This window comes from Columba livia, chromosome 1 (assembly GCF_036013475.1).
Source record: "Columba livia isolate bColLiv1 breed racing homer chromosome 1, bColLiv1.pat.W.v2, whole genome shotgun sequence".
Lineage (NCBI taxonomy): Eukaryota > Metazoa > Chordata > Aves > Columbiformes > Columbidae > Columba > Columba livia.
Genome location: NC_088602.1, coordinates 141,143,123 through 141,167,036, shown reverse-complemented (window position 1 = coordinate 141,167,036; position 23,914 = coordinate 141,143,123). Strand labels below are relative to the sequence as shown.

Sequence of the window (23,914 nt, the reverse complement as noted above, 5' to 3'; positions counted from 1 at the left end):
ACAAGGCAGGAGTCAACACAGCTAGGTTTAGCTAGCTGAGAGAAGAGTCAACTGGTTTTGCCTTGAAGACATGGATCTTTTCCCCTGTTATGTACTTAGACACACAGACTCATTCTGGTTCAGGATTTATAGTTTTAATGGACCACTGAAACCTTCACTGCAGTTGTTCTTGTGAACTGCTATGCTAAACTCTGCACTTACTGAGAGGGAACAAAACTATTACACAGTGCTCAAGCCCAGGCCACAGCAGTTTGCTTGCCTTCGTCAGCCCTGAGGTAGCAGCCTCTGGTCTCTGCTCACACCACTTGCCCAAGTAATTGTTGTATTGCCAGATCTGAGTTCGAAAAATAATGTTCACAGACAAAAAAGTAGAATACAAATGAGATTGGTTTAAAAACCACAAGGTTGAAATAAAATATTATGCATGTTATTTTTGTTTGCTGAGTTTTTCAGTACTCAGAAGTTGTTTTCCAACTCTTCTCAGCAACTGCAAGCTCTAGCAATTCACTTACAGAAAATTGAAGCTGACATTCTCATATCTGCAGGAGCTGAGAAGTTTTTTTGAAGTTGCAAGTCCATAGTAAAACTGCATCAGCTGGCAAAGTGGGGACTATTCATCTGCTTTCATTTGCAGGATTTCATTTTCATTTCTCCAGGCTTTCCTCCCTCTGACTTCCACAGGCACTAGCAAGGAAGTGCCATTTCAAAAGTCTCTTCACTTTCCCTGTCAGGTGTGGGACACTTGACTTGTTTTCTTGATCTACACAAGAGAGCCATCGTACACTAAGAAAAGCCATGTACAAAATAAGTCCTGGGGCTCCCTGAAGATGTCCAGGGCTCACCATAATGATGGGGCCTGCCTGCTGGTAACCTACTCAATGTCCCGCAAGTGACTCCTCAGATAAGGAATTCCCAGTCTCTCCTCCCTCGGAGCAAGTTACTGTAGGACAAAAACCTTCTTTTTTGTTGTTGTTCTGTTTATACCTCCCCTAGCACAAGGGCCTGAGACTAACCCCCTAGATGCTGTGGAAGTATGTTGAAACGAAGAATTAAAGCTGGAGTGGGAGAGCATCTGCATCCCTGGAGCATCCGCATCCCTGGAGCATCCGCGGCTGCAGGGACCAAGCCTGAGCTCAGGGGTCTGACTCGGACCCCACGGCCCTTTCAGCTTCCTCCCCTCCTCGCCTGCATTGCTTGTCTCGGCAATCCACCTTAAATCACTGCGGCTGCAAAGGAGAAAAAGGCTGTGTCTGCAGCGACCTTGCCATGATCTAAAGTGTTTTGTTTACAGTCAGGCACCCCCGATGGCCGCAGCAAATCGTGAGAGAGGCCCGTAGTAGCAGCGAAGCGGAAAAAAAAAAGAAAAAAAAAAAAAGTACTCGAAAGCTCTGGAGTAAGGATCTGGAAAGAGCAGAGCGCCATCGTCTTGCCAAAGAGGGGTACAGCAGCGGGACTGTGCGGGGAAGGCGGTGGGGATGATGATGGGGGGAGGCGAGCTCTGAGAGCGAGCCCAAAGTCCGTGCCCGCAACTAGCCAGATTTCCTCTCGCTGTTGCCATTTAAGCTGAAGATGCAGCCAGCCAAAGATCGGAAGAGAGGATTAGAGAAAAAAGGAAAACAACACAACAACAAACAGCAAAACCCCAATCAAAACTTGGAGGAGTGAACCAGGAAGGAGAGGAGGAGTGTTTATAGGGAGGTCTGCGCGAAGAATGTCCTGGCTCCTCTAACAGGCTCTGAACACCCTGTCCCCTTTCTTCCCGCACCCTGCTCCTCTTTCGTGTTTGGGCTTTTCCACTGGCAGAGTTGCTCGCCGTTTTTCTTTCCTCCAGAACCACCTAGACAAGCTTCCCATTCTCATTTTGCCCACCTTCCTCCCCCAGCACTTCATAAAGTTGTCAAGTGAACAAGCAAAGAGCATCTGAACTGCACACATAAAGGGGCTGGGTTGTTTGGGATTTTCAATATTCCCTTGCAAATAACAGTGAAATTGGAAATAATACCTTAACTGCTCCACATGATGCAGCTTCCAGAGCTGAGGATAAAGGAGGCGGGGGCACAGTATGACCCATTTGAAAGCTGGAGGCTGAAGGAAGTTTGCTTTTCGCCTGCCTCATCTGTTACTGAACTCATGATGTTTCCCCACACCTCCCGTTTTTCAGGTAAAGTGCTGCTGGTTTTCTCAAGAGATGTGGGGTGAGGCCACCATGAGATTTCAGGTGCAGACCCTGAGAATTCACTTGAATGCCCTGGTGATATTCACAATGTGCTTAAGACAACCCCGTCCTTTCTGGGCAGGATTAAGGCCCGAGGAGATTCAGCAGCAGAAATTGTGAGGAGGGAGAGAGGCTTGAGCCATTTTAGTTTACAAAAGCCCTGGGATGTCATCCAGCAGTGCCCAGCACTGGAGCAGTGCCGAGGGCGGGCTAGGAGATGCCAATCCCCCCCCGCATGCCTGGTTGTAGGGACATGTGGGGACATCATGGGACATGTAGGGACATCATGTAGGGACATGTAGGCAGCGCCCCCGCTGCCCACCCTGCCTGCAACCCCCTTGCTTCAGGCAGGAGGACTCAGTGTGGGCAGGAAGCAGGTGTGCTGCCCATGCCGCGGGGAGAGGCTACAGCCAAGCCGAGTTTAAGACCTTTTGTTCATTTGATATAAACTCTAGAGGGAGCCTAAGGACAGAGATCAGGCCAGCGCCCGGCCTCTGTCCTGACAGCATCCCCCCATGGTCCCGGGCTGCCCCTCTGCACTCAACCTTGCTGCCCTCCACTTTTTTGGGTTCTGCTTTCTGTTTCCCCTGCTGCAGGTGGAGAACAGTTGTGTCCAGGGGTATGGGCCCCGTCAGGCACCTGCAGAAACCTTGAATGGGATCAGGGTGCCAGGACCAGTTCAGGGGATTTTGAGCCCTTGAGAGGGTGTTGACTGGGGGTACAGCTTAGGGGTGTCCTTAATGGGATTTATTTTAAAAATAGTGCAAGGCGTTGGACCATCTCACTGTGCCATAGAGCAGGTTATACAAACAATAGTATCTGTGGAAGATACAGGTTAAATTATTAGCACTCAAAGTTACTCATTCTTCTCGCTCTGAAGCTTCCTGCTTGTCACCACCCTTCCCTTGACTTGCTAAAGGAGCAGTCCTTCTAAACCACCCTGATTTATCTCAGGGAAGAATGTCCTGGTGCGGCTCAGACCACTCTTCTGTTTTGCCTTTTTTTTCATTTTGCCTGAAGTGAAAAATGAGAAAGAGCTTAAACTGTTCTTGAAGCAGGTGAAGCTGGGAGTGTCCTACAGCCAGCAGCCATGCACCCTTCTGGGTAATCAACTCTTCCACTTTCACACTGGGGACAAGGAAGGGGATGTTCATGTGCAGTCCCTAAAAATAAACACACATGCACACACACAGACTCATGTTGAGCTATCCCTGCAAACACCACTGTTGTGGAGATGAGGCTTAAATCTTACTTGCTGTAAACTGGCTTAATTTCCCCAAACAAAACACACTGCATGAGAAAAGCATTTTCAAGCCAGTATAACTCCATCTGTGTGAGGCTTGCAATTCAATACATCACATATCCTTTCCTTTCCTTTCCTTTCCTTTCCTTTCCTTTCCTTTCCTTTCCTTTCCTTTCCTTTCCTTTCCTTTCCTTTCCTTTCCTTTCCTCTCCTCTCCTCTCCTCTCCTCTCCTCTCCTCTCCTCTCCTCTCCTCTCCTCTCCTCTCCTCTCCTCTCCTCTCCTCTCCTCTCCTCTCCTCTCCTCTCCTCTCCTCTCCTCTCCTCTCCTCTCCTCTCCTCTCCTCTCCTCTCCTCTCCTCTCCTCTCCTCTCCTCTCCTCTCCTCTCCTCTCCTCTCCTCTCCTCTCCTCTCCTCTCTCCCCTTTCCCTTGTCCTTTTCTCTTCTTTTTTTTTCTTTTTTTTTTTTTTTTTAATTTCCCCAGCTGCAATGCAAACCATATAAAATATATTTTTCAGGTACAAATACATTGGACAAAGCCCTCCAGTTCACTGTGTGTTTGACATTTACAATAAAATGAAAGGTCCTTGCCTTGGCAGCAGCTGTACCTCAAGCTGCAGACCAGCCCTGCTCAGGTGAAATACTTCAGGGAGCTCCAGCCCCAGGAGTGCATCTCTGCACAGACCTCATAAAGCCTCCAGCAGCACTTTGCCCCCTCCCCAGAGTATGGTGAGCATTAACTGGTTCGTGTTTGCAAAGTCCATTGAGTGTAGAAAGTGTGATGCAAGAGCTAAGTAGTAATAATAATGATGAACTATTATTGTTACTACGAGATTAAACAGTTTTCCAGCCACTTGCTTTGTGACCTACCCCTTTAAGAAAGTTTCTCAACAGATGAATTATATGCAGTGGAAATGAGTTGTTCTGTTTTTCTACAAAGCCTGAAGTGAACCTTTCTGGGAAGGGGATGATATTTTGTAGCAATGTTTTCTCAAGTACAATTCTTTAGGTTCCCAAGTGATGACACATTGTACAGCAACGCTCTTGGCACAGGAGGTTCATCTGTGAGAAGGGACACTGGCCCCGTTTCTTAAAGCCATTCATTAAATAAAAACACCCTATGTCATATGTTATGTTCCTCTGAAATGTTTAAAGTTTTTAGTGCATGAAATCATATGGTGCCTGAATTTCTTTTTTTTAATTTTTTTTTCCCCAGAAGGCAGCACTAACCTCTAACTCAGTTACTGAACATTGTTGGAAGAGCTTGTTGGTTTTTGTTAGTGTTGTGTTTTGTTTTCATTTGGTAGGATCCCAACTTTATGCAATATGCCTTTTCAGAAACACAGAACTATGTAAATGTGATGCTTACAAATGGCCACAAAGAGGCCGCTCACCAAAAAAATAACCCAACACAAAAACATCTCCATCTGTAATGATTTCAGGCATTCTGGGTGCCATTTACGTAAAAACTTAGCCCAGCTTTTTTTTTTCTGTTTTCTTTCCCCCTCCTCTCCCCCCCACAATGGGCTATATTAATTGCCTTAGGATCAAGAGGTCTACAAACATCTTCCTTATATAAACAAAGGAACTGGTCTGGCTACTTTCTAAACCCTTTAAGGGAGATGACCCATCTCACATAGCAAAATGATGGCATTAAGTAACTGATTACCATCAGGGCTTGAGAGCTGAGTTCTGGTTCTGCGTTCCCTGGGTCATGTTATGCACATTGCTGCAACTCATGGTACCTACATTTCTCCTGTCTTGCTTTTCCTATCTGTTTAGACTTTAAGCTGTTGGACACACTCTGTTTGTACAGTAATGGGTACAGTGGGATTTCAATCTCAGTCAAGGTCTTTAGGTGCCAGGCTAATTACAAATATAACAGTACCCATTACATTTCAAGCTTACGACATCTTGTTCGTGTTAATGAACCCAGCAAGGGAATTGTACAGCTCCAGGATGCAAAAGCCAGGGCATTAACCTATGGTAATGCAATGTTGTTACAGAGAAAAATTGAAAGTGGATTCTGGAAGCATCTGGCAACAAGAAAATCTTTCTGAGGTAGGTGACAGGCATGTCAAGACAAAAGAAACCTTGTCATCCCAGTGATCCCACACTAGAACCAAACATGGTCTTTTGGGGGATACCACTTAAGGAAAAAAACAACAGCCAACCAAGCAACCAAACCACAAACACAAGAACTGTCTCTAGGCTGGCCTTCTCATAAACAACCTGTGCATCAGGATCCCTCTCTTTTCACAGCCTTCTAAGAGTCTGCAGCCCAGTTGCCAGTAGCCAAACTTAAAACCCATTCCTCCTCCCCAGAAGTGTTCCACCACCATGCCCTCCCATCAGTGATAGTCCTGGCAGGGCAAGAGCCTGCTGAGCCCAGCTACCAATGTGCTGCCATCAGTTCTCCTAACCCTGTTCATGGCTTGTCTAAACCAGCCATGCCTAAAATAGCAGAGTAAGCTGGCAAGCCAAAGGCAAATTTCACTATTGCAAAATGCACTGGGGCCATGATTACAGTTGCTTGAGAGAAAGATGGAAAAAGAGAGCTCAGCATGTGTTCTGGGTTTCCCTCATAAGGAGTTAAACATTTCTGCTAGCAGAGGCCTAATCTGCTGTGGTTTTTGATTCTAACAAGCTGCCTGGTAACTCCCTTTGTTCTGGCTGCCAGCAGCTAAACTGGGACATCTATTCAAAGACAAGTACCTGAAAGCATCACTTTGAAGGATTTGTCACCTTGTTATCTCTGGTTTGAAAGGCTCTTTGAGAACACCTCCCACTCAAAACATTGCAAATACTGTAGTTTATATTTAATAGCTTACTTGAACAACAACGATAAAACATAGCTGATACCATGAAAGGCCCAGGCAACTCTACTTTTCTGCTGTTGCCTCCCACCCCAAGTCTGCAACAGGAAGGTGGGAAATCACAGAAGCAGCAAAAGCTGTGGTCTGACTCAAGAACTGCTCTTCAGATCTCTATAACAAGGTCTTAAAATAAGTTCTTCTGTTCCTTGCAGTCTCCAGCACTCACAAGCCACATGCAACCCCTCGTAACTCCTTTGCCCTTCCAAAACAACCCAAACTACTAGAAAGTAATCCAAGTTCTCCTCTGGCCTTGTAGGTATCTGAACACTTTTTGAGCCAACAGCACCCCATAATTTCAGGAGAGCCTTAAGAACTTGAGAACAGCCAGAGCTTCTCTGTCCAGTGGGGAGCCCTTTCTCACATGTTCCTTGCAAATCTTTAGAGCAAACTATTAGACCTTGTTAGACTCTTCCTTTGGGTTGCCTCACTCTGCTGTGGTTGCTTTGCTCAGCCCCAGAGTTAGAAACAAAAACCCCAACTCTCAGCACTCGGCAATCTAAAGAGTCCTAGTCAGCCACCCACCAGGCCAAATAAAGCCTGCTGAGAACTCAGGGCCAACTCCTCAAAGGCATTCAGGTGTCTAAATCCCTTTGAAAACCTGTCTCTAATGCTCTAGAAGATGGTTGGCAATAAGCCTTCTCAGGGTGCCTGGTTGGGAGGTGGAGGTTGGGCTCTAATGAGTATATGGCTCTAAGGGTGTGAGGTCACTCTGGAGTTTTACAAATGATGAAGCTTTCAAAAGAATATGTGCTGGGTTTCTTTTTAATGTCTTCTGCTTTTTGAGACTTCTTCCTTATCCACAGGTAGCAGGAACTCATTTTCCTGGAAAGGGTTCAAAACTCTCAAGCAGCAGCATGGCTTCAGGACTGTGAGCTTAAAGACAAAAAAACTAATTGGCACAGCAAAGTAGTACAAAGTGCTCACACTGAGAACTGAGGTCCAGTTTGGTCCAGTGAAGGGTTGATTTCAGCTCTGAACATATCATCTGGAGGAGGATTTAAGACGACTTTAGAAAACCAACTAGCTGCTGAAGTCCTATTTCCAAGAGTGGCTTTGGCACTAGTGTACCTCAACTTCGCTGCAGTCATGCAGACTTCCAAGGTCACATTCTCCCTAATGATTTCAGCTAGATCATGTAGTTACATCATTTTTCTGCCTGTGAAAACTGTTTTGATTTAATTGAACTGATTTTAGGTTGCTGCTGCCCCTTCTGTGGACATTCTGAACAACATTTTACAGTAGCCATTTATTTCTTCTTACAAATTGCTTCTATTTGCAAGAGTGACTTAATGGAATCTTTCAGTGAGAACAGCAATATTCACTACAGCTTTCTTGTCTCCCTACAAATTATTGGTAGAAAAAGCTGATGATAGTGCTAATAAGCTGTTTTTCTTTTGCACATTCAAATATTGGGCACCTGTAGCTTGGGCCCCAGAGGCTGATTATTTCTGAACAATTATATAGAGTTTGTGTTTAATTAATAAGCAATTTGATTATTTTCCTTTTCAGCTTCTAACAAGCAATAATAGCCTATACTTCAGAAAGTCAAGTACTCTGCTTTCTTTGCCCCAGTAAGTACTTAGCTCTAGGCCTGGAAAAGGGCCAGAGCACACAGGGACACTGTTGCACAGAAACATTTCATACCTTATTAAAAAAAAATAACAACAACAACAGCTGACTCTCACAGGAAATAATATGTCTTTCTTTTCCTCCTTCTCTTAACACATAAATATTCGTTCATTCATTATACTTTCTATACAAATGCCTACACACATACATGCTCATTCTGAATTTTTCTGCTAAACAGATGATGTGTTAAGATGTCTTGTATTATTTTTAAGAACCTAGTTTGGCTTACATCAAGCTACTGTGAAAGATTGCCCATCTTGCTGAGCAAGGGGTTTCTGGGTGACTGATAGTTTGAATACTTCAGTTTAAGGGTGCTTCTCTTGAAAAAATCCACGGAAACTCATCACTTTTAAGGTGTCCCATATTGGACATCTTAAAGCTGAGAGGCCGCAAAGTCACTCTAGAAAATATTGGCCCAGAAGACTTCTCCCATCTGTGCAAATACACCACAATCCAATTAAACCAGCAGACTTTGGAATTATTTGCAGATTTCCACAATCTGGCAGCAGCAAGCAGATACAGTCTATATTGCCTAAGCGAATTGTCACAAGCCAGTGTGACCCACAGCCTGACAGAGCTTCCCAAAAGCCTGGAGGAGAAGTGGATGGCATGGTGCAGTCTGAAGATGGGCATGCACCGCTCCTCAGATTCATGGGGGCTGCAAAGGGATGGCCTCCAGTCTCAAAATCCCAGCTACCCACAGCTGAGCTCCTGGCTCCCACCCCAGCATGGCATGGTTAAACATTACAATTTGCTCCACAACCCCTTTAACAAATTCACTACAATGTCACAAAGGTGATTGAAGAGGTTTCTGGCCTTTGCCATCCTTGACCACTCATTCCCACCTCAACTTTGAGCAAGGTCTTTAAAATGAAACTGAAAAGTATGAAAAGAAAACCAAAAGATTGTGTGGGAGGAATAATCCAGATGTTTTTGAAGCTCTGCTGTAAACAGTTGCACTTTCACAACTGAGGAGATGGGAAACAGAGCCCAAGAAGTCATCTTTCTTAAGGAAGGAAAGAAGATACTAAACTCAGGAGTAGCCCCAGGACTGTTTTCCCAACCTGTCTCAGCATACAGCTGCACTAATGCTTGTGATAGCAAAGGGGAACAAGGTTTTGGAGAAGAGGGAAGGTGAGCAGGATGATTTTGGTGGCAGTACTACCACACAGGTACTCAAAGGTTCAAAAATCCTTAAGGTACTTTGAGTATGAAAGATATTTTAAATTAAAAGAAGCAGGTGGTTTTCCTCTAATATCTGATTTGAAACAAATCACATTAGCTCAAGCTTCATGATAACTTATTAAAAACTCGGCTTAAGCTGTTAAAAAAAAAAATAAAAGGCACAAAAACCCCCAGTCTTCTGCTTCAATATTTTAGCCACCATCACCATTTCCAGCTGCACATTTTCACCCTGATTTCACCTTCCCCTCTCAGTGGAGTGGATGCTGCTGTCCAGCAACCCATGGTTTGAGCTAGGTCCCTGAAATGCCCCAGGTTAAATTAGCAATAAAGGAGGGATAGAGAGGGGGTTTTTAATACTCATTGTAGCTCCTAGGTCTGGTTCACAGTGCAGCCCCACCAACAACAGCATTGGCAGGATCCACAGGCTAAGAGATGGTGGAGCTGGGGAAGGCACTGTGTCTTTTGGCCACTGTAGCATCCACACATGGCCCCAGGTGCCCAGGTGCAGAGGGGATTGCCCAGTACCCAGCCAGTGCTTTGCAGCCCAGCTGGCCTCAGTGTGTCCCTGCCCCGCACGCCACATCACAACAGCAGTCAAGCTGGTATTTCCATGCAAGACAAGCAAATGAGCTGGTTCCACTAGCTGCAAGGTTGCTGGATCCCACTGCCCTCCAAAATGTGGTTGGACTTGTCAAGGAGGAGGCCTGCAAAGCCAGCACTCTGAGCGAGGATCCAAGGCAAGTAATAGGAAAGTCTGAGATGAAAAGTGCTGGCCTGAGCCCTGATGCTCTCTGTGCCTGCTATAGTCACCACCAATGGTTGCTGCAAGCTCTCCTGGCAACTATGAAACTGCAGCAAGCGCCAAGCTCTACTCAAGCCACAAAACCTGCTAGAGGAGGAGATGAAGGAGGTGAAACCTTGCTACATTTCAGTAGCCAGCCTGTTGAGGATGACCAGCTCTGTCAGGTGAGACTGTGCCATTTCGGCAGACAGCTCTTGGCTGCGGGGGACACAGATGCTTATTTCCTCTCAAGAGTCATGACCATGAAGGTACTCAGACTCTTCTTTTCCAGAAATGAAGAGGAGCCTATCCTTTCAAATCATGGCTGTATCCTCTCGCACAGCATGGAGTTTATACAGCACCCTCATTTCAGATTTCACCTGCACCCCACTCAACCCGCTCTCCTGGGTCAACCAGCCTGGGTTCCCTCATTGTCTTTCAGAGTTCATGTTCAGGACCTGGAATTTAGGTATTTTTTAAACTGGTATAAATGTTATTATACCCCTCTTTCTTCTTATTCCTCCATCTTCTTGCCAGGTCCTGCATCACTTTCTGGGAATAAGCTGAATTCTTCTGGCCAGCAGAAGATCTCATATTTTGTCAGCTAATGGTGCGTGGAGGTGAAATTAGCGTTGGCTCATCATTTCTGGAGCAGTTTCCAGTGGCCAGTGAAAATCACAATGGTCACAGAGGGCAGGATTCAAGATGCCTAATTTTAGCTGCCTAATATGGGATTGCTAGTCTAAACTACTCACTTCCCCAGAAAACAGAGCACCGGCAGAGGACAAGTCATCCCTCTTCCCTTGGACACCAGATCAGGATAGGTGAATCACCCTCTGGATATGCATGTGTCTGTTCACTGTCTGCAGAGAGCACCTATCTGTCTGATTCAGAGTGGATGCAAACTTCTAGTCCGTCAAAGTTAAGCAAGTTGAGTCCTACCCTTAGTGCTGGCATCTCCCCATGGTTTCCATTTGCAGCAGTACTGTAACAGATGCTGAGAATACATTAAATGCTTTCCTAATGTCACATTCCCATGTCTGCAATCATGGTAATTGCCTCAGTGAAGTTTTGCAATTGCAAACGAGCAGGAAGCCATCTGCAAAGGAATCTGTCTATTAAGATGTGGCCCCTACTCTGAAAGTGCTTGAAAAGCCTCAGCACATTTCTTGGGCTAAAGATAAAAAAAATAAAGGTCAGACTCTTGCAGCAATGTGGAAAGTATCCAGAATGCACTCCAGTGATCCAAGGAATAGACTGACTTTTGCTTCAGGACTGTGCTAATTAAATACTGCTAACTACATCTGAATAGAATTAAGTCTAATTTAAGGCCCTTTCTAAGCTCCAGGGCAATGTAGGCTTGTCCTAAAAGAAGAAATTACCGACTGCTGACAACAGGTGTCAGCAACAGAAGTGGCTGAACCAGGGCTGAATGTGAATTAGCTGCAAGTGTAGACAAGGACAAACTAAGTTCAGAACTGTTTCTGCAGCCACGCTGAAGACCTCACTGGAAACATGGAGGAACACGGGGAGCAGAACAGATACAAACCAGAACCGTCCCAAGTACAGCTACTCTTGCCAATGCATGCAATAACTGGTGTAACTCTAATTTTTGTGGTGTACACAAAGTTTGTTTTAGCACCACACATGCCAAAAGTACCTTAGATTCCCATAGGAGGTCTTGGGTGGCAACCAAGGGGAATATTTTGTAAAAAGTACTTGTTCTCTTCCTCTTACTTCTTCCTCCTGCCCTACAGTCTGCAGGGATTCCCTGGATGAGGGGCCAAGAATTTTGCTTCTCTTTTCCCTTTTTCCAATCTCATTTCCCCCACACTTGCCCTTACCTGTGTCCTCAGGTGTCTACACCGTGCACACCACACTGTTCACCCATATCAAATCCATCTGGAGAGGTCCTACAGAGGTCTTTGATAAACAAAAGGAGCAGAATGCCGTTGGCCTCACTGACCCTTTTTCTGGCAGCTATTTTGCTACCACCATTTCCTGCTGGCTCCTACACCATCTCTCTCATCATGTTTCTTTAGCAACATCCCGTGTCTCTTCTTCTCCCCCTTGCTCTTTTGCTTTTAAATATACATTTAAGATGTTTTGTTTCCATGCCCTTTCTCGGTAATTTATCCCATATGCGTGCATGACTCTTCACATAAAATGCTTTTACCCAAATCCTTCTTTGCAGCCAGTTTTTGATGTTTTGGTTTTATTTTTAATATATTTTTGTCGTCATGCTCCTTTCCTCCACTGCTTTCAAAAGCAGGCCAGTTTAACCCCTCCAACAGCCCTTCTCCACTTGCCCAAGCACAAATATCAATTTGATGCAGCCCCTCATCTTTGGTTCCGTGTCCATATACTGTCTTTCCCTTCCCACCAAGAGAGCAAGAAAAACAGGTTTGCAGTTGGTATTTATTAACAGAACAGAAACAGCAGGTTTAAATTCCCCTGGGCTTGTTTTTGTTTTGGTAAAAAGAAAGGGTAAGGGCAGGACTGACAGCTGAGGACACACACCCAGGCTCTATGCTGAGCAGGGCACCTGCTCTTCCATGGGGAGGGAGAAGGGAGCAAATCCAGACTTGGTGAAAGGGAGGGCAGTTTCATCCATTTCAAAAGAGGCGCACCCATTTACACCCACTCCAAATTATCATCCCTATTTTAATTTACCTTCGTAACTCCTATTACAGTAATTTCTCTTCCAAGTCCCATTACGAAGTATAAGTTTTGCCAAGGGTTAAGGGTGTTGGACTGAGCTCACAGGCTTTCTCCATTTATAAGTATTCAGCATTTTCATGTAGGTTAGATTTCCTGTAAAGGAAGGAAAGTAAATTTCTGCTCCTGATTTGTGATGAGGTTGTATAATGGGCTATGATCCATACCTGAGGCCAGATAAGAAAAGCCTTCAATTCTATATCACAAAAAACAATGGCGCATATGCTCAGCTTTCCACTGACAACAACTAGACCGAAATACTATGCTTGAAGGGTGCATGCGCTTCACACCGCATTCGTAAATCTTAAAAGACAGATGGTGGCAGCGGGCAGAAACTGGGACCATTGTTGGTGGCAGTGTGGAACTGATGCCACCGTCTTCTTGGACATCCCACATCAAGAGGACTTAATTTGCATATTAGATTTTTTCCATCTCCACTTTTAGGAGCCAGGGTATCTAGCTAAGAAGTGGCCAGAAAGTTTCATTGAAGGAACAAGGCTGCTGCTACAAGGCCTCTAGATTCCCCTGCTTTCCAACAGGACTTGCCAGGGCAGATGAAAAGGTCTCACTTGGAAAGGATGAGTCTGAACTCATTTGGGTCTAAACTAATTCAAACTGTAAGTCTAAACAGCAGAAAATTTTTCTAAGGGAATATGATTAACTTGGACCTGAGGGATCACCTTCCATGACATATTTTATTCTCTTTACGTTGTTGTTTTGGTTTGGTTTGAATACAGTATCTCAGATAAATCAGGGTGTTTATCTGAGGGAATTCCACTAGGAACATGCAAGTTTGGATACTAGGATCATACCACCAAGCCCCTCTGTATACCAAAAGGAACCACTTAACTAAACACCCAGATAGGCAAAGTAACAATTCTCCATTTGTTTCAATACCCTACTGCCAACTTTGCTGTTCCCCTTCTGTGATAATTCCACTTAGGTTAAACACTTGCATGCACTTTATCCTTCTGACACGGGGTGGTGAGGACTGCAGCAACCATCTACACCAATTTCACAGGGCACTCTGTTTTTTAAAGGCTGGTGGAGATTTCTGTGATGAATATTCCTATTCCTAGCAAATGTTTATACACTGGCATGCTGATGATGACTGTAGGGAGGCCAAGAGTGTACCAGTCAGTCAGAAGGTCCATCTAGTCCAATTTCCTGTCTCTGACCCTGGCTAAAAGCAAATGCTTTGTGAATAGTGTATGAAGAGAGGAAGTGTATAACACCATTTCCCAAGAGTATTCTCCCAAACTCTAATGGTTTGAGACTCAGGAATTTCCTGGTGTTTTTGTGTTTAATAACCCAGGATGGATTTCCCTTCTGCAAACTTGTCCAATCACCACTTGAGCCTATGTAAACTTTTAACACCCACATCTGCTGGCGAGGAGTCCCAGTTCTTCACTGCTCACCCCTAGTTATTGAACTTTGTCCTGGAAAAGACAGTGAACAATCACCCCCTCCAAGATACACTTGAGTTTGTAGGTTTCTATCATAGATGTCCTCAATCAATCCAGTCCCAGGCTGAAGAATCAAGGAAGCTTAGAAAAGCTGACTTAATTAATTTTTGCTTTTAGGCAAGCCATCCCATGCCTTGCATCACCTTTATTATCCTTCTCTGAACATCTTCCTGTTCTTCATGTCTTTCTTGAGGTGGGAGGAGCACAACTGCTCATGGACGTGGGCACACCACAGATTTGTACAGGGGCAGAGCCAAGATTTCTGACTTGTTCCCTAAAATAAGACAAGTTCTTTGACCTCTGCTGAGCCCTGAGGTGGTTTCCTGTGTTACAGCCCATGACTCTGTCCTTCCATGGCAGTGGCAAGCCCATTGTTTTCTATGTGAGGCAAGATTGCTTTTTCCTATATGGATCGCTGTGTTTATCCACAGTGACACTAATAATGTATCCATGCTACATACTCAGTCTCAGATGCTCCTTGCTGCTCTCCAGCTTTTACCTACCCTGTCCTCAGCCCAGAGCTCCTGCACAGCTCTCTTGTACCTCGGCCACAGGGCATGTGCTGGAGCTGCAACCTGAAGGGTTGGTTTTCATCTGGGTATGGAGCTAGAGGCAAGGAGGCCATATGCCTGGTCCTGGGGGTACAACAGTGGGGGTAATTGTCAAGTACAGGCAGAACCTCAGGCTCAGAGATGCAGTTACCTGACCCTCTACACACACCTCTGCTTCCCATAGCCAAGCCAAAACAAACCATTTTTTACCACAGCCTGTACTCTTTATTGTAAAGGCAATTGACAGCTCATGGGTTCCTCCCTCCTCCCCGACACATGCTGTAAGAAACAAATGGCAGTAATTACAAACCTAATATTTCAATATTTGTCTCATTACTCTGCCTATTTAGGTTGCCAATTTACTTAAATGATTCTTATTGCACACTAATAATTTCTCTTGCATTTACACACCTTCTTGTGTCCTTTCATCAAATGGAGAATCCATTAAAATCAGACTGACCACACAAGAGACCCCCCCCAGCTTCCAGGTGGGCTCCTAGAGCCCCTGTTTAACACCGCTCAGCTACTGCTCTACTCTGCACTTAACAGCCCCAGGACCAGTGACTCCAGTTGAAAGATGGAGGTGGTTTCCCTTCCCTTGCTCCTGAGCATCAGGGCTGAGGGACACCTCTGATCACCTGTGAAGTGGTCAGGTGCAAAGCACAGTTCTGAGGATCAAGGGGTAGGATCATGCCCAGGTAGGGCATGACACAGATTTACCTCCCCAAATCTGGTCCAGAGGGGCTGAGGAGCCAAGGAGACCTGAAGCAAAATCTGCCCCCTTCAACCCACTGAGACAGCAAGGCTTCTACAGAGAAACCAGAGCTATAATCAGGCATACGGCAAATCTAACATGTTTAAAGAGACTTTGATGGTTAGGCATGCCAAAAAGAGATAATAAGATAGGACCTGAAGTATTTGGGATTTGTTTTTAGTTTGTGTCATAGGCACACACTTTATTTATGTGTAGAGTGACTACTCAGTTAATTTTACAGTGCACATAAACATGAACTACTTGGTACAAGATCCATATTTATGTGAATGTAAAACATGATTAATGAAAGAAAACCCAGATATTGTAAGATATTTCATCTGTACCATTTCAAAGCGAACCTGATAAAAGCCAAACAGAGCACAAATCTGTATTAAATTAAAGCACCTCCACCCCTACTCGAGAAGTCGTTAAAGTGATTTGGGGGAAAAAATGTAAGCTTGGAAAATCAGTTTATTGCTAAACTGCAGGATAAGAAAAAAAATGCAGCTGCAAAGAGCAAACTCACATTGACTTCATTGGGACCAAATACCACTCTTGTTTCTTAAAGCCTCATAGGTTAATGGCAAGGAATTTAGGATAGGAATATAAATCATTTTATGCCTGTGTGTCACAGGCTGTATCATCTGAAGTCCTCTCTCTACCAACCTATCATACATACAAAAAAATTAGGAGCAAAATAAGCTAATGTAATTTTTGTCTATTTGTATTACTAGTATTTATGCTTCGCCATGTATTTATTGTCTGAAGGAGGGAGATGAACAATAAGGTGATAAATTTCAGCTATTAATAAAGGTGCTTAGATTGTCTTCATTATGCAAGTTTAGATGTGCTTTACTATGAGAAATTTCATAGGGGATGAGAAATACATAAGAAAAAAGAGGGTAGAATGTGACTTGCAATAATTTAGGCTCAGCAAGTTTTATTAAAAGCCAGAAGTCATGAGCAGTGCTCTTGCGGTTGATTGCTAGCCCGATGCTGGCAACACCCTTTGAAGGCATTCATGCAACAGAGTGCTAAATGTATTAAAATGACAGAAAACTAATCTAAGAAACCAAAAAAACACCTTATGAACCAGCAACATGACCACATACATCAGTAACTGACTGTGAACTGCTGGGTCAGAAGCCATTGGGAATTGGTGAAGCCCTCCACTTGTCACTCAGGGTGGCCATTGAAGACCCTGCCCAGAGGACAGCATGAAGCAGAGTAGTGTCCAACACATGACACATACTGCAAGTGAGAAAAACACGGAAGATAATTGCTGCTTCAATGATTAAAACAGACCCAGGAAAGAAACAAAAAGAAATGAGACACCGAGAGGAGTGTGTTGTGAGGAGAAAAATGGCCCAACACTGTTGGAAAAACCAGACATCTCTGGTATATCTATCCTCCCACAGCACTGTGCTGGTGGGACTGATCAGGTCACACTTGCAGACAGGAACTCATGGTTGCTGTCTTTACCAGCTTTCCACAGGGACATCTTTCTAAAGGGATGTCCTCTCCAGAGGGATACCTCTTGTCTTACAACTGTTTGCCCTTCTCAGCATTGCATCTATCTCACTCAGCAAGGTTTGACCTATAATTTTCAAGTATACCTGTGTTTATTACTTTTTACCCTTCCCTGAATGGGAAGGAAAGGTGAGATCTTTCCACTGTCTTCAATTCTCTCTTGGGCCAAGAGGGACAATTTATGGCATGAAAAGAGATAGCCTCCTAACATGAACAAGTCCTGTGAGGAACAGCCACAGGATCTGGGATTGTTTAATCTGGAGAAGAGGAGGCTGAGGAGAGACTTTGTTGCTCTTGACAACTACCTGAAAGGAGGTTGTAGCAAAGCGGGTGTTGGTCTGTTCTTCCAAGTGACAAGCCATGTGATGAGACGGAAACAGCCTCAGGTTGTACCCGGGGAGGTTTATATTGGATATTTGGAAACATTTCTTCACCAAAAGAGTTGTCAAGCACTGGAACAGACTGTCCAGGGAAATGGTTGTGTCTCCATCCCTAGAGGCATTTAAAAGTTGTGTAGAAGTGGCACTTAAGGATATGGTTTACCGGTAGACTTGGCAACACCAGGTTTACAGGTGGACTCAACAATCTTAAAGGTCTTTTCCAACTGAAATGATTCTGTGCTTCTATAAACTCATAACTGTTCTTTGAAAACTTCTTTGCAAGACCCCTTGATGTGAGGATGACTGTTAGAAGAACAAATGAGACAGGCAGCCACAGTGCACAGCACTTTTGGGAATTCTGGAGATTAAAGTCATAAAGAACATCAGTCTCTAAACAACTCTCCCTGCCCATACAAAAAGGGTTTTTTTTCTTTATTTGTTTTAAAATTAATTAGCATACATGAAGAATACCTCAAAAGAATGCAAAATAGTCTTTTCCTGAAAAATGCATGCTATTTTCTGGAATTCAGAGACAGAGGTAATTGAACATTAATTTCACAATTTACCCAAGAGAATCACCAATCGCATGTTTTAAAGTTAATTATGATACCAAATGCAAGGCTGGGCTAGAAACATAGCTTGGTTAAATTATCCTTCTGCTTTCAAAACATATCAGACCACATCAGCAAGAAAACAGAAGAGATCAGAACCAAGTTCCCAGGGAGGGCACACAAACAATGACTCAAAAAGGAAGTTTGTGAAATGTGGGGAAATACTCAGTAATTAATTTTTGGTTTTGTTTTGCTTTATTCAAAACAATTAAATAAGGGAACATGAAACACAAAAAGTACAGAAAAACAGCAATAATGAACTTAGCCTGGACTAAGTTCATTGTTTATGAACACCTACCACCTCCACAAAATAAAACAGAGAGATTCCATGCCAGAAAACCTCTCTGGTGAAATGCGGGAAGACATACATTGAAAATTATGAAAAAAGGGAGAAGAAATTATATTTTATTTAAGTACTTGCCTGACTTGCATTATAATCAGGGAAAGCTTTCCATCAACTTCAAAGGGAAGTGGACGTAGGACAGTAGATAAGAATGAGCTGCAAGCTAAGGTTCTCCTTCAACCTGTCTTGATAAATTCCTCCAGCCCAGGGCCTTGCCTTGTCAAGGTGCCACATTTCAGGGTCAAAACCTGGCACTTCTTTATATAAAACATGTGCATGTGGCACAGGAGAGGAGCAAAGCCTTCCACGAGTTGTCCCAGTCACTAGATGTCACTCTGAACTGTGGGGGAGTGGGAAGGAAAAGGTAAGGAGGAAAATGGAGACCACCAAGATGTTTCCCACCATGAAAGTGGGACAAAAGTGAGCAGTGACCCTCTGCATCAGGAACCTTATGACTGGGTGTGCGGATGTTATTGTAAAACCAGAGGTGCTGTTTCAGTGGCAACCCAAACCTGGGGAAAAAAAAAAAAAAAAAAAAAAAAAAAAAGAAATTAAAGAAGTAATTTTAGGAAACAGATAAGAAAAGAGAGGTTACAGGGACCAACACAGTCTGTATTTCTGAAGCACCAGGCAGGAACCAGCCCAGCTAGCATTTCCCATCCATGGGGCTGAGGGGAAGACCTCAGCCGATAGCAAATTGCAAGCCAGACTTTGAACACAGAGCAGCAATGCTCTTGAGATGATGTGGAATAAAACTCAATAGTTGTTTCCTTGCTTAAGCCAAGCCAGGCAACTGAATGAAAATACATTTTCCATTTTCCACCTTCCTCCCTATTTCTCCCCAAACAGTAGCAGGAGGATCTTGCCACCCACATTTGCACTGTCCTTAGGAATGTGTGTGCCTATTTTTGGATCATTTGGAAACTTTTGGGAACATTCCTTATTAATAAACACACTTTCTATTTTTTTTTTTTTCTGTATTCCCCTGTGAATTTCCTCATCTTCCTTTGCTAGCTATTGTGTATCGAGCCATTCATGACCCAATAGCAAGGCAATCCCTGGAACTCCAGGAATCCTAACCTGGCGAAGCATTTAGCACACAAGGGGGAAATTATTCCCTTGAGCAGTTGTCTCTTCAGTCAGCTCTAGGCCTGCAGTCTTATAGCCAAGCTGTTTTGTCTGAAAAGCAGAAATAGAGGAACCTCAAAAGGGTCTGCTCAGAAAACTCTCCAATCCGTTGTATACATAGAGGACAAGGGGAAGGAGGAACAAGTTCACATGAGTCTTGCTGTTTACTAAAAATACTGCCAACATGATGCTTCTGATAATCTTGTTTGCAGTACTAGTCTAGAAGGAGGAAGTACAGATGTGTGAGGAAATATAAAAAGCATTTGTTTTTCTTCTCCTTGTGACATTTTGTATAACTGCAACCCTGGAGAGAGCTACCAGTAAGGACAATCATTAGGGTCTGCTCCGCCTTTCCCAGGTGGGTATCCAGGGAGAATGCAATGCGGCTCACCTTGCCATCCCACTGCCATCCTCTCTACGATAAAGTTATAATTTCTTTTCCCTGCTTATCCAGTCCATGGATTGTCCACCTACCTAGTCAGTTATCCACTGCAGACCAGGTTAAGCCAAACAACAATCACTTGATAGTCTCCTAACAGCTGTCAGATATCAAAACTATTTTGCCCACTATCATCTTGTGCTGAAATTAAAGTAAGATAGGGATTCACTGCAAAAGTAGCCCATGTATGACACTTTAGACTTAAGAAAGTCAAAATTCTTTATCCTTTCGAGATATCCAAAATCCAGCTCGATGTGGCCCTGAACAAGCTGCTCTGAGCAGGAAAACTGGACCAGATGATCTCCAGAGGTGTCTTCAATCCTCATCAGCCCTCAGATTCTGTGTTTCTGTGGCAGTGCATGGACTTTCTCAGGACCATGTTCCCTCTAACAGTTTTTCAAGGCTTGTGGGTTCCCAAATTTTCTTTCTCCAATATGGGTCAATAGGATTCTATGGGTTTGGCCCATGGTTCTTCATGCTAAACAGGCAAAACACCAAAGAAGCTTAAGAAAGGCAATTCCTGTGTTTAAAGAACGGCACCAAGAGTCAGGAAAACTGAATCCACCACTGCTTTATTTGGAAAATCACTGCACCGCTATTATCTTCACTACACAAGGGGCCTAATAACTAACAGAAACATTTTGAAGGTTAAAGTAAGTGATGTCTGGTAGGTCATTTGGAATTCACACAAGAAAGATGCTGTAGGAGATCTAAGCACTGTGATGCACTCAGGGGTTGTGCGGTAACTGGATTTCAGGCCTTTCTGCAGCATGCTGTGCCACCCCCTTGTCTTTGCCATATTTATCCTGACAACACTCCTGTGAGGCAGTACAGCCCTGTTTACCCAATTAGCTCATGGGGAACAGAAACTCAGATGTCTAAGTGATGTGTCCAAGGTCACCCAGTGACTCTCCAGACCTAATGCTTTTGCAGCTTTACCTTCCTTCCTCTAGCCTGCACAGGAGTTTTGTCTCCCCTGTGTCCACTGCACCCACATTAAGGGCAAGCTTCAAATGCAGACAAGTGTAGAGGCTTCACTTGTATAACCATCCAAGCAACAGGACCTCATTGACTCTACCAGAGGAAATTCCCAGTGAAGATATTGACTATATCAACCAGTTGGTACAGGACTGTATGCTCTCTGTTATCTCCATGCATGTCATTTAGGCTTTAGACTGCTGTTCCGTACCAAATAGGTGGTAGCAGGGGCAAAGTACAGTGCTGTGTTCAGGCTGAGGCACCTGCATTAAGCCAGTCTTGTTGAACAGAGATGTCTTCTCTGAGAACTTGTGCCTTGCTGAAGGGTTTTTCTGGAGTTGCATTTATTATTTGCTACTCCTAAAGGGTCCACAGTGGACTGACAGGATCACAAGATAGGAAGTATAAGGCAAGTGCCATTACAAACATCTTTGGCAACAGAAGAAATCTTGTTTCTGCCTAGAGCAGCTACCAGCCATAGGCAACCCCAGGGGCAAAGGGGAAACATTTTGCTACAGCTGCAATGTCACACCAGAAAATCAACCATTATTTCCTAATCCATCAGTATTAGGCAGGTCCAACACACTAGCTGCCTTAAGACCCTTTGCTTATGATCCCCTAAGCCATGCTTCTGCATGGTGGCAGCACAGCAGCGCACAGCTCCTTGCTGGCCATCCAAGAGCAGCTCATTGCAGGCCAGTTTCAGGGGCTGCAGTTGTTGGGGCTACCCACATGCAGACAGGTCAGAGGTTTCACCTTCCTCTTGTGTTCCTGAGACACTGCATAGCAAGCCTGTAAAAAGGTTGGCTGTAAGGCATAAGCTGAAAATGAGATGTAGTTAAGCAATCCTGAGTATATTGGCAGCTACCGCAGAGGCATTCTGCTCAATCCTGAATTATCTAGCCAGTGAAATTAGTAACATCTTCCAACACGGAATGAGTATCACGTTACCTGGTAAAGCTGAGCAGTGGAAAGTGCTCCATATCATTCAAATTCTTCAGGACAGGAAAACTTAGAAAGCAGTGTGGCCCCCAACGACAGGAATACTGTTAGGATTTCTGCAAGAAACATCAATGGGATCTGCAGGGTCTCCAAAAGGGGTGGTGAGTCTTCCCCCCCCTTCCTCAGTTAAGCCTCTACTCCCCACTTAGTCCGCTCTCTGTGAGGCCAGGATCTGTCCTTGGGTGACTTAATTTCATTGTGGAAGCTGCGCCTTGATGCATAAGTGGGACTCCTGAATTATCTCTCGGACAAATCAGTACTTTGCCAGCCCCACAACGTCCCCTACCCCAGATCCAGCACTTTGGGCCCACAGGTCCATCCCACTTCTGCACCTCACTATGTGGAGAGAGGGAGAGAAGAATGTTGCCAGGCAAAGGGATAGCAAGAGGAGCACAACCTGCCTCCAGGCTTACCCCCTGGCATGGGCACAGAGAAGACCTGTAGAGCTGGGACCTGCAGGGAAGCAGCAGAGCTGGAGGAGAAGGTGCAGAAGAGCTGGAGGAGAAGGTGCAGAAGAGCTGGAGGAGAAGGTGCAGAAGAGCTGGACAGCACACTGCCCTGATGTGCACCTTGCAGAGCACAGCCCTGTTCCTTATCAGGGACACTGCAGCACTATCAGCAGCTGCTCACATGGCTGTCACTTTCCCTTTGAGTCAAGGTACTGCCACACACTGCTACCTCTAGCTAAAGGTCCTCCACCACCACACCCTGAGCTGTTTGCACAGCTCAGCAGTGACACAGCAGCGCAGACTTGGTTGACACCCCTGAGACATCATACCTGCATGATGTTGCAACAGGTCACAACCAGGTCACGGTTTGAAGAGGGAGCTCTGGTTCTGATACTTAGCTCTGTTGTATACATGCCTGATAAACCACACTTCATTTTTGCTGCACAAGAGTGTACATACCTGTATACCAGCAAAACAAGGAAAGGGAGTCCTGCATCCACCAAGCCAAATAATTTCTTTTTCATACCAATGCAACTCTTGTCAGGGAGTCCCCTTACTCCTCAAACAGCACCTGTTGTGGGGTCTTTCCAGGAAACCTGAAAGCAAGGGCAAGACTGCAGTCTATCTACAAGCCTTACTTCAAGAGCAGATCAGACATCCAGGAAGAATCCCAAAGCACACAGACTACCCACAGAGGATTCTTATTTACTGAAAGCACATGATGGGTAACAGATGGCTACTTACCTAAAAGAACTGATCATCAGCTGATACTGATTTGCAAACATGTTTTAGAAAGCTCACTGAGTAATCGGACTTTTTTTTTTTTTTTGTTTGATTTCAAACCACCTGTAGCTGCTCTGAATTTCCATTGTAAACTCTGCCTGACACAATGATGCCATTATTCACACAGGCATTCAATATTGAATCTGGCCAGGTGTGGCCTATACCATTAGCTTTTGTGTTTGCTTGGATATTACACGTGGTCCTGCAAACTTTAAATTCAATGGAGATACAAATTCAACTGAAGTACAAAACCCTAATATAGTTACGTGCTCCATGGGAGCAGGCCACACGTTATTGATTGCTGGGATGAAAAAATGCAGGAGACTTTCTAGGGAAATTGTGTTTGGCAGCATGTAGGGAATTTCTGTTGTCAGAAAGCTGAGTCTCCAGTCAAAGAGATCCCCAGCATTCAGTCTGCACTAATCAGCCACTGATGAGCCATAAAAGATCAAACCTCAATCAGTAATTCTCAGTTATTCCTGTATATGCATATATGCATGTGTGTTTGCACTAATGTATATGCAAATATATATACACCCATGTGTTTGCACTAATGTACATGCAAATATATGTAGATGCATAGGTGTATGCATCCTTGTACATGCATATGCACATACATGCTTAGACAGTGCATTTGATAAATACAAATGGCATGATCACCTAGAACTAATAATTAGAAGGACAAGTACTTTGGAAAGACATACAATAATTGGTACAGGAAATATTCTATATGGCCTATGCTATAGATGAAACCTGTGGTAGAATCTTTATACCAGGAAAGACAGGTTAGGCCAAAACACTTACAGAATTTAGGCACTGGGATCTTAAACCACTGAATCCCAGCTTTCCCTTTCCC

General features: G+C 44.3%; 1 long non-coding RNA gene across 1 annotated transcript; it reads right to left on the bottom strand.

The window, feature by feature from the left end:
- Positions 1–17,726: 17,726 nt before the first annotated feature.
- Positions 17,727–23,594, bottom strand: LOC110364718 (uncharacterized). Its single transcript, XR_002423666.2, has 3 exons — positions 22,735–23,594; positions 21,776–21,882; positions 17,727–18,791 (listed from the first exon to the last, which is right to left on the bottom strand). It is a non-coding gene; the product is annotated as an uncharacterized LOC110364718 (long non-coding RNA).
- Between the last annotated feature and the right edge of the window lie 320 nt (positions 23,595–23,914).